Below are 10,128 nucleotides of genomic sequence, written 5' to 3'. Positions count from 1 at the left end.
ATAATCAATTGTTAGTCTAATTCTAACCATATTTAAAATAGCCAAATTCATTGGTTTAGGTCAAGTAAGGTCATTGTTGCAAAATTAACCCTTAATTGTTTAAATAGTTTAATTCCAACTTTAATTGTTACAACCAATTTCTATGGTTTAGGTCAACTGAAGTCATTATTGCAAATCTGGCCACAAATGGAAACGACCTATTCCATGGTTAAAATCATTTGAGGCTATATGCACAATGTGAATCCACTTGCATTACTGTCATGACCCGACTAAGGGGGTCATGACGAGTACCCGGAGCTGACTACCGAGCACCACTCGTTATGCTAATCATCATACCCAACCTGAACTTAGATAATCTCCAAGGTTACATAAGCCTTCACGGCTGCAAAAATGATATACAAGAATGTACACTGATGTATCCATAAGACATCAACTACCCACACAGCCGTATCTATGAGCCTCTACTAGAATACTGAGACATAAGGACTGGACAGGACCCCGTCGTGCCCAATTATATATATATATATATATATACACACATACACACACACACACACAAAATAATGTATCAAAATGGCACCTCCGGAATAGTGGAGTGCTTCTGTAAATCCGCTGAGTAGCTCCTAGGAATTTGGGCCACCTCCCTGTCTACCTGTGGGCATGAACACAACGTCCAAAAACAAAGGAAGTCAGTACGAACATTGTACTGAGTATGTAAGGCATGAACAATAATAACATATCGAAGAAATAAGGGAACATCAAGTAAGGAAACAACCTGTAACTGAATGTCACCTAAGACGGAATAATGCATGCTAACTTACATCATAAACAACATCATATCAAGTATGTACATATAAGCTGCCCGACCATGTAGGTTCGGTGTGATCATTATTAGCCCGCATCCAGGCCTCCCACGTCCGGGGTAACCATCTCATGCCGCCCACTAGTGGTGTCTGCTCATGCCATCTAGACATGGTGTATATATCGCCCGCCTTAACCGTGTCTGCCCAACCATATAGGAACGGTGTTATCTCATCATCATATACTTATCATAAAGCACACATAAAAACTCAAGTACAAGCTATAACTCTATCGGGGTGACGTAAGGTTGAGAGCCCCCAATTCCATTAGTCATGATCATCATGCCTCACCTTAAAGGAACTAGCATTATAAGGTGAGTCTAGCAACAATGAATAATATCAAGAAATCATTAGCTTCATAAGAATATCATATCATAAGCTTTGGAATCTCTAGACTTAGACTCATCATCATCATTGTCATATTCACAACGCATCTCTTATCCTTATTTCATGAGAAACTCTTAATAATCATAGACTCATAGTTTCCGGAATATAAGAGAGTCATGGAAAGATAAAAGAAGTCATGTTGTAGGAATCATGACTTATAGAAGAAGGGACTAGCCTTACATACCTTTATGTTCCTTAACGACTAAGAGTCCTCCTTCCAAGCTTACAACTCTACGTTTAAGGGAATTCGTACTAAGATTAGATAATTGGAAACATACTTAAGCTTAAGCTAAAGCTAATGAAAATTGGGCAGCATCTCTTTTGTTTCTACAACTTTATCCATATAATATAACAACTCCCAAACATCAATAACAACATTCATAATATCATAATCAATAACTTCGACAGGTTTGACATTATCCAATTCTCAAAATTCCCTCTCAAAGTCATCCATAACCATAGCCATAATATAAAACCACATTCATCCTCATATAAAGCCTCTGCGATATTCTTAATACCATTTATAACAAGATTATACTCATAACATGTCAAGAATTATGATTCATGTCAAGCTACTACTCAAGAATACTATTATTCTCCTATTTGTAACCCATTTTCTACTTTCTTCCATAATCCAAGTCTTTCAATCACTCAATATTCTTAATAGCATGAAATGAACATAAATCTCACCTTTGATTGTGAAGGAATGGGTTTTGGATGGAAATACTTCACTTGGAGAAAACCCTAGTTTCAATTCCAGAGAGATTTCTAGCTTCCATCCACCCTAGTTAGCATTCTTGCACTTGATTCTACTAGTTTTTGGTATTTGATCTTTGGTTTCTCTTGAATTCATGTAAATGAAGTGTGTGGAATATTCTATAGGTTTAGAGAGAAGTGGAGGAAATAAAAAAAATGAGAAATGAGACCTTGAAGTCATCTTTTATAAAAATTTAAAACTGCCCGTCGGGATTTATACGGACCCTTATACGATCCGTATAAGTAACCATATAACTCCATCAGTGATGGACCTTCACTGTAATAGTTATATGAACCATTATATAGACCGTATAATATTATACGGACCATATAAATGGTCGTATAATCCACCTTCTCTCCGAACTTGTTCTCGTCGTTTCGTTTGATCTCCAATCCTTATGGAACCTTCTTAGCACTTGTTTAACACTTCATTAACAATCTAAGGGGTGTCATAACTCTTCTTTAGGACATCATTAAGTCAACAGTAGCTCGGTACTTTGCAAAACCCTTCCAAAACATGACTTCTACCTTACATTATTCAACGAACTTCCTTCTCTTGCCTCAAATATCTTTGGAATCTTAATTAGAACCGTTAATTACTACTTCTTACTTGCAGATACATTGCATACATCTCACCTTGCATTAGTCTATCTACCACATGATGACATGAATTTTTTTCGAGGTGTAACAATTAATAACCATGTTTGTTAGTTTATTTAGACGTTGATTAATGGTGTTTAATCATAATTAAGGGGGTTTCAATTAATGGACTTTCTTAATTATGGCTATTTTTTAAATAGTGCAGGTTCTTTCTATATGTATACACGTATATACACAGATATACATGTGTATGCATGCATATCATGTCTATAGGCATGTATACACAAGAACTGCCCCATTTCCCTTTTATTATAGCCGGGCCGAGTCTAATAAGATGGTGACCCGACCCAAGAACGAGTTTAAGGAGGGTAATACCCCTCATTTCCATGAGTTAACAACCAAACAAGCCTAAGGGTTGAGGGAGGGTTTCTTGTGAAACCCTAGCGCTGCCTCCTCTTTCTCTTTCCTCTCTCCTTGCCACCGTTGCCTAAAATGGCAAAATGGAAGTGTACAACCACTTTATGCGGTCGTGGTTCAACGATTTGAGGCAAAGCATAAAATGTTTGCCTCCTCTCTCTACCAAATGCAACCTAAACGAGGTATAGCCCCTCTCTTCTCTTACCTTTTTATGAATTCATGGTCAAACAAGGACGAATCCCTTAATGGGATTTCTCTTAACCTATTTTCAATCGTGGATTTCATTGGTTCATTTAGAATCGGACGGATTGATCCAACTTGGGTCAAATCTGACCCTATATATGTGTAATTGTTTGAATCTCAGTCGTTGCATGTTGAATTAGAGAGAAAATTTCCAGAAATTGAACTTGTCCCACATCGGTTTGGGATTAGGTTTTCTCAAGTTTGGGGGTTCTATAAATAAGAACCCCATTTCTACCATTTGGACAGACCGAGAGATCGAATATTATAAATATTAACCAAAAAACTCAATTTCTCTTAAGTTTTGGCAAGAATTCCTTTGAAACTTTGAAATTCGGGTTAAGTTAAACTTTTAAATACTTTTCTTTTGTTGTGTGGCTGAGTTGTGAGGTTGAGGAGCAAAGGAGTTTCCAAGTTCAATATCTTCCAAGGCTATATCTGAAAAACGCAACCTCTCTCCCTTTTAATTTTTTTTAGTTCTTTTAGTTCTTCATTGCTTAGATGTTAATTGTGTGCTTAGTATAATTAATTACATGTTTAGTTTTAATTTGACTATGCTTATCTACTAATTGTTGTTCAGCTTCAGCTTGATTTGTGTCATTAGGTATAATGTTGTTAGTTAGTTTATTGCTTTAGTTTGATTAAGTAGGTTGTTAGTATGTAAAGAACATTTATATCCTGTTTGTGAATTGCTTGATAGCTCAGAGCTTTCCTAGTCAAGATCCAGTAGCTTGAGTAACTGGTTAACTAACACTATGCCTATTTGATCTGTTGCTTAAGTATTACTTTTAATTGAAAACCTGTTTAGCTATGTTTTAGTGGTTTTAGTCCTTATCAGGCTTGTTTAGACCATGTTTTGACATAATAGTAACTACCAATTGCTAGTTCCTGATTTGCATTGTGCTTTTAGTGTGCTTATGTGGTCTGATTCATATAAATTAGTGCATTTGTTGGAAGAGATGCTCATTGGAACATGACTAGTGAGGTTGATACCTCCGTTAAGCACATAAATGACCCAAACTACCTAGTCAGGATTAAAGTTTGATAAAATCATGAACAAAATAACATGTAGTTTGGTTGATCATGACTGTGTCTGCTTGTTTCCATGTTCACATGTTGGAATAGATGCATTTGTATGCCATATGAAACAGTTTATGGATTATGCTAGTTTGACCTATAGGTTTATATGGTCTAGATTCTAGCTTTTGCCCCAATGTGGTCTAAATGAGCCTGTTTTGAGTGAAATAGCTTTTATAAGCCTATCTCTGGTTGATACCCTACAATTGTGTGTGTTTATGTGCTTACATGTTTGGTATTATTCCTAGTTTAACGTCCTGCTCAAGTTCTTCTCAAAGTATGGTCTTAACTGTCCAGGCAGGTTTATGGAATTTTGCATACATGTTAGTTAGTCATAAGCCCAGGTATTTAAGAATCATGATCTAATGCATCTATACTGTTTAATCCTGGCATATATTGAGTCACTATATACTAAGTTTGGACTGATTTTAACCCTGAAAGTATGTTGAACTATTGGATTGGAAATGTGAATCATTTAAAACTACACCCCTGACCTTAAATCCTGTTGCAAATGACCTGTAAAATAACCTAGAGTGACCTGTTTATATCTTTAGACCTCATCTGTGTTTAAATGAGTCTACATCAACTTGTGAAGGTCCTGAATGGTTTAGATATGCACTTATGTTTGTCTTGCATGAGGTATACTTAAGTATACCCGAGGTATACAACCATTGTATGCTTTAAACATAGAAAGGATTTATGTATTGGGGGTGTATAAGTGATATACTGTCAGTAGTACATGTTATAAACTATCCCCATATCTTTTATGAATACGCCATGACATGATAAGACTAGTCTATGATAATTATGTAGTGCTTTTGTTTGAATATTTGCCATATATGTTGATAATATTATTAAATATACTGGATATGTTAATTTTTCTGTATACTGTATATTGAACTTGTATAATAGTGGAGATGTGGTGTATCATCTAAATGGCCTTGTAGTTATCCGCCTCCATGTTAAGTATTTATTGGGCTAGCTTTGTCATTTATAACATCTCGGGCTTTTTTCTTGGTAATTGACTCTATTTGGGCCTTCACTTGTTTCCCTTCTTTCTTGACTGCTTTGTTTGATACTTGGGTTTTGCTGTCCATCTCTGTTTATTGCCATTCCAAACACTGAATATGCTGCTGGTGTTTTATAAAAAGTCTGTAAAGTAAGAGTTGAAGCAAAAGTATGTAAAATCCCGAACTACTGTCTAGCTCCCTTTAAAAGTGGATATACAACTATCCTGATAATTTTATTAACTATAATCTTTGGCATGTGGAAGACACGATTACATTTGAACAAACAGAAGAAATTTGTAGGAATCTTCATAGTAAAACTACCAAACTCTATAGCATATAGATCACACACACGCATATGTATATATATGCTCTTCTTAATCAATAGATTTCATGCACATATTATTCTAATGAAGAGCTAGAAATATTATTTTTTGAAACTAGTAACTTTTTGATGAGCTAGAAGTATTTGAATCTCTTTTAATATGACCAATTGACTCTAGAACTTACAAATAACTGATCAATCACAAAAATCATAAAGCCAAACACAACAAACTTGATAGAAATTCATAAAGGAAATGGAAACGACTACAAGAGCAAGACGAATGAAGATTATAAGTAAGAATCTTTTCTCCCTTACATTTTTAAGGGAAAAATAACATAGATGATCAACTTGAACATCATAGTCGGCTAGAAAAGCTAGCGAAAAGTTTACTTGGATGTTTTTGAGGTAGATTTAAGGAATGCAAGCTAAGTGTGCAAGGGCCAATATCCAGACAAAAACTAAACAAACAGATGAAATTATGCCATCATATGACCTAAAAATCTATATTTGTCAAACAAGTTCCGGGATAAAGCATGAATGATTATGAAACCAGCAAGCAAAACCTCACGACAAATGTTCAGTATATCTAGAAACAAACAACTAGTAGCTTATATTCCTACGCTCAAAACAGGAATATAACAGCTTAACCAAGCATGCAACCATATAATAGCATCTGATGATGTTTTCGGATGATAGAAGATATTAATTCTTTCAAGATTAACTCTTTCGCATAAAAAAGTCATGGGAAAACTGGTAACAAGGTGTAGTAAATACAAAACTTGACACATTCTGTTGTCAAGCTCCATTCTTGCATCCCTAAATAAGGACATATTTAGGCACCAAACTCAATGACAAATGAAAGTTCAGCTGTTCCCATTAACTTAGAATTAGAGCTGCTAACAATCGAGAAGTCAACAACAACTATTTGACTGTGAATTACCAAGCTGTAGGAATCACAAAGCTTGTTCAGAAACTGAAACTGTCAAAAACCCTCCAAAATGTGTTTTAACAATGCAGGATTTTTAACTCAGTTTCAGCACCACAACGTTCTTTAAAAAATCAAAATTCTTAGCTCAAATGAACTTCTAGCTCGAGTTAACAGCAACAACAAACACCATTCTATCCAAAAAACTAATAATCCAAAGAACACACAACCAGCAAATCAACAATAAACAAGAATCATAAATTCCCCAAATAATACATACGAACAACACCAAAATCAAGAAAATAAATTAATGTTCTGGGTGAGCAGCTACTAACTTGGAAAATTAATTCTTCTTCGGTAAATGTGATGTCGAAGCTGGACATTTGAGTGTTGAGCTAATAAAATTTCTTATTTCGTCAACTCATTTTCTACATTAGGCCTTCAAAGAATGATTTTCCTCTCGAGTTGAACGGAGTTCTGACAATAATTCGGTCTTTGAGGAAGTCCCACCTTTCAAATCCTTCGCCTTTACTCCACCCCCAAACCCAAATGCCTGGCTACGAGTGTGGGGTCCAAAGAATTTTTCTACAATCTCTATTTGAGAAAGAGACGATTCGAACGACACCAATTCTTGAATTTGAGCCTAACAATGTATATAAAGAGGTTTCTGGTAAGAATGCATAATAACTAAAGTAAGGCACATGTTCAGCTGATGATACGCACATGTTTTTCAATTGTTTTAAAATTAACAAGTTTGTTATTCTTCTTGCGAGTCCCAAAGGAAATAATTGCAAAATTTAGTGGTTTCCATATTTTTCGCCCTTTACATCAAATGAAACATGTTAAATAACACCTCTTCAAAATAAAAAATAAAGAGATTTTATGATAATAACTTTTCATAAATAATCTCTATTTTGGCTTTCTACCAATACGAGGAAGCATTTTCAGCTTAGCTCTATTTCCTGTGTTCCTACTGCTTCTCACCTATATTTGTGTAACAATATTAAATTCAAAATATAATAAATTCTCAATTAAAAGATTATAGTATGTTATAAAAATCAAAAATCAAAATTCACCAACCACTCTCATTGTTTCTTGTCTACCGCATTCGGCAGATTCTTAAAAGCATCTTGGATTGTGCACAATCAACAACTTTTGACTTTACACGCCATAGACACTACAATCAGCAACTTTTAAAACTCGTCTCTACAGAAGTGAATAAGTAAACAATATGATACATGTGACTTCTAATTGCAAAGTATCAACTCCTATACTTAGTAAATAACACAATCCAACTCAACTGGTGCAAATTGTGCACACAATGCAGAATTCTTTTGTCAAGTACTAGCCCAAAAGTTTAGCTCCTTGACTACAACTCTTACATCCAAAAGAGATACCAAGAAGAAATAGCTTAAATGAATTTTCTGGAAAACAAATAAGAGAGAAAAGATAAAAACAAAGGCCATGGGCACACCTGCTTCATTTGCCCTATTTCTCTTTTGGCCAATTAAAAAGAGAATCTGCAACAGCAGCCATAGAAGAATAAGAAGAAGAGTGACAACAGAGAAGACGAAGAAGAATAAGGAGAAGAACTGATAACAGAGAAGACAATGAAGAAGAGGAGCAGCGATAACAGAGAAGAAGAAGAGCAGCAATTACAGAGAAGCCGAAGAAGAAGAAGAAGAAAAATCAGTCACGACTCTCAAAATTTACCAGACTCTTTAATGTACCAAAACACAAAATTGAAAACAAACACTTAATGGCAGATCACTCGAACAACCACACCATAGTCATATGCACATGTTGATTAAAAGATAAACTGAAAAAGAAGAAAGCAGACGAGAATTTCATCCAATTAATGTGTTTGTATAATGACAAAAAATATTCTCTACACTAACCGAAAAATGCACGCATTGAGGATTCGCAGGTGAAAACAAATAGGAAACGATGAATATATCACAACAATGAATCAAATTCACCACTACTTCCAACCAAAGAAAATACAAAGAGAGAGGCAGATGATTTGATGGGAACTAGAAAATTAAGGATAGCAATCATATCCAAACCAAGGAGGGCCATGATGTTTGATAAAGAGATTACACATGATCATAATTCTGCTTTGGCTCTTCCACTTGGTATTATGCTTTGTTAATAATATACAAGCACAAGCATCCAACCAATGGGTCTAAACAAACTCCAGCCATTAGAATTTGGTAAGAAAATATCAAGATCTAACAAAGATGGAACCACTGGACAAATACAAAAATGTTGTTTGATATATCCAAGGAAACGAAGACCACCGAACGACACACGCAGTGTTATAATAACCCCAATTTATAATAGCCAACTCTACTGGCTATACTGTTAACCCATTTTCATCATCAATAGTTAAAAACCTAACCAAACAAAATTAAAGTTTCAGTTTACAACCACAACCAATCCCAGAATCATGATAATAAACAAAATTGGAATTTGAAGACAAGCGTAAGCTAAACTCTTCTTAGGCTACAATGCGAGTAAAGTTAATTAATTATAGCACCTAATGGGTCAAAAAAATTCAATCAATTAATCAAATCAACAGAAAATCAGAACTAATAAAAACCCCATGATAAATTAAATACACAACATTTCTCAACCAAGTCTCTAGAAGAACCTTTTAATGCAACCCAACAGAAGAAACCCCACAATAAACCCTCGAATGTTGTGCTCCATCTTTGCCCTCCAACTCAATACTCCCACCTTTAGCTCTCAAATGACAACAATCAGTATTCCTAATAAACAAAGAAACACCATCGTAGAAACTTGGGTTATAAAGAAAGAAAGAAATTGACGGAACAATTTTTTTCATTGTGAAAAGTATGAAAGACATGAATGAACCAAATTTTCTCCTAATTTTACCTGAAAATGCAATCTGGCCATACATTAGCCGGATAATACAGGTTCTGCAGCTTGAGCAATTGGAGATTTTAGTAGGGTTTAGGTGTTTAGGGATTTTGGTGCTTGAGAGAAAGAAGGAAATTTTTAGGGCTTATATTATTTCACCTTTAGTTGAAACTTTTGGAGCGACCTGTTGAAATTTTTCTTTAGAGACCGGGTCATTAAATCCCTCCGGTTCCTTAAAAAAAAAAATGTCAATTAGGGACCAGAAAATATTCTCATCCCTGTAAGTATACGATTAGGGACCATATTTTGGACTCGTCGCTAAATCTTGGTCTCTATTAACCTTTTTTCTTGTAGTGTTTGCCAAAAATTTTTCTTGAGTTTATGATAAAAAATGAATGACATTTTTGCGGAAAGTTAAACCTTTTAGCGAATAAACATATTGATCACACATTGAAGCTCGTAGGTCAATCGTATTCTACGGATCTTTAGTATTAGGGTCCGTAAAACCTTCCTTAGGGGATCACCAGAACCCTTAACTCAAACTTTGGTACTAAAAATATTTCTCTCTTGCTTGAAAAATCTTTTTACCCGGTTTTCCTTTTAAAAAATTAGGTGGCAACTCTAAAAATACTAAAATCCAATCATAGCACC

General features: G+C 34.9%; 1 long non-coding RNA gene across 4 annotated transcripts; it reads right to left on the bottom strand.

The window, feature by feature from the left end:
• Positions 1 to 524: 524 nt before the first annotated feature.
• LOC132605966 (uncharacterized) lies at positions 525 to 9,689 on the bottom strand. 4 transcript variants are annotated; one of them, XR_009569522.1, is made up of 5 exons: positions 9,493 to 9,689; positions 9,248 to 9,365; positions 8,069 to 8,114; positions 6,930 to 7,237; positions 525 to 1,003 (listed from the first exon to the last, which is right to left on the bottom strand). It is a non-coding gene; the product is annotated as an uncharacterized LOC132605966 (long non-coding RNA). The 4 variants fall into 4 exon arrangements; XR_009569521.1 differs by lacking the exon at positions 525 to 1,003 and adding an exon at positions 5,160 to 5,489; XR_009569519.1 differs by lacking the exon at positions 525 to 1,003 and having other exon boundaries at positions 5,497 to 7,237; positions 9,493 to 9,686.
• Between the last annotated feature and the right edge of the window lie 439 nt (positions 9,690 to 10,128).

Source organism: Lycium barbarum, chromosome 8 (genome assembly GCF_019175385.1).
Source record: "Lycium barbarum isolate Lr01 chromosome 8, ASM1917538v2, whole genome shotgun sequence".
Classification (NCBI taxonomy): Eukaryota; Viridiplantae; Streptophyta; class Magnoliopsida; order Solanales; family Solanaceae; genus Lycium; species Lycium barbarum.
This window is presented reverse-complemented; position numbering and strand designations above follow the sequence as displayed.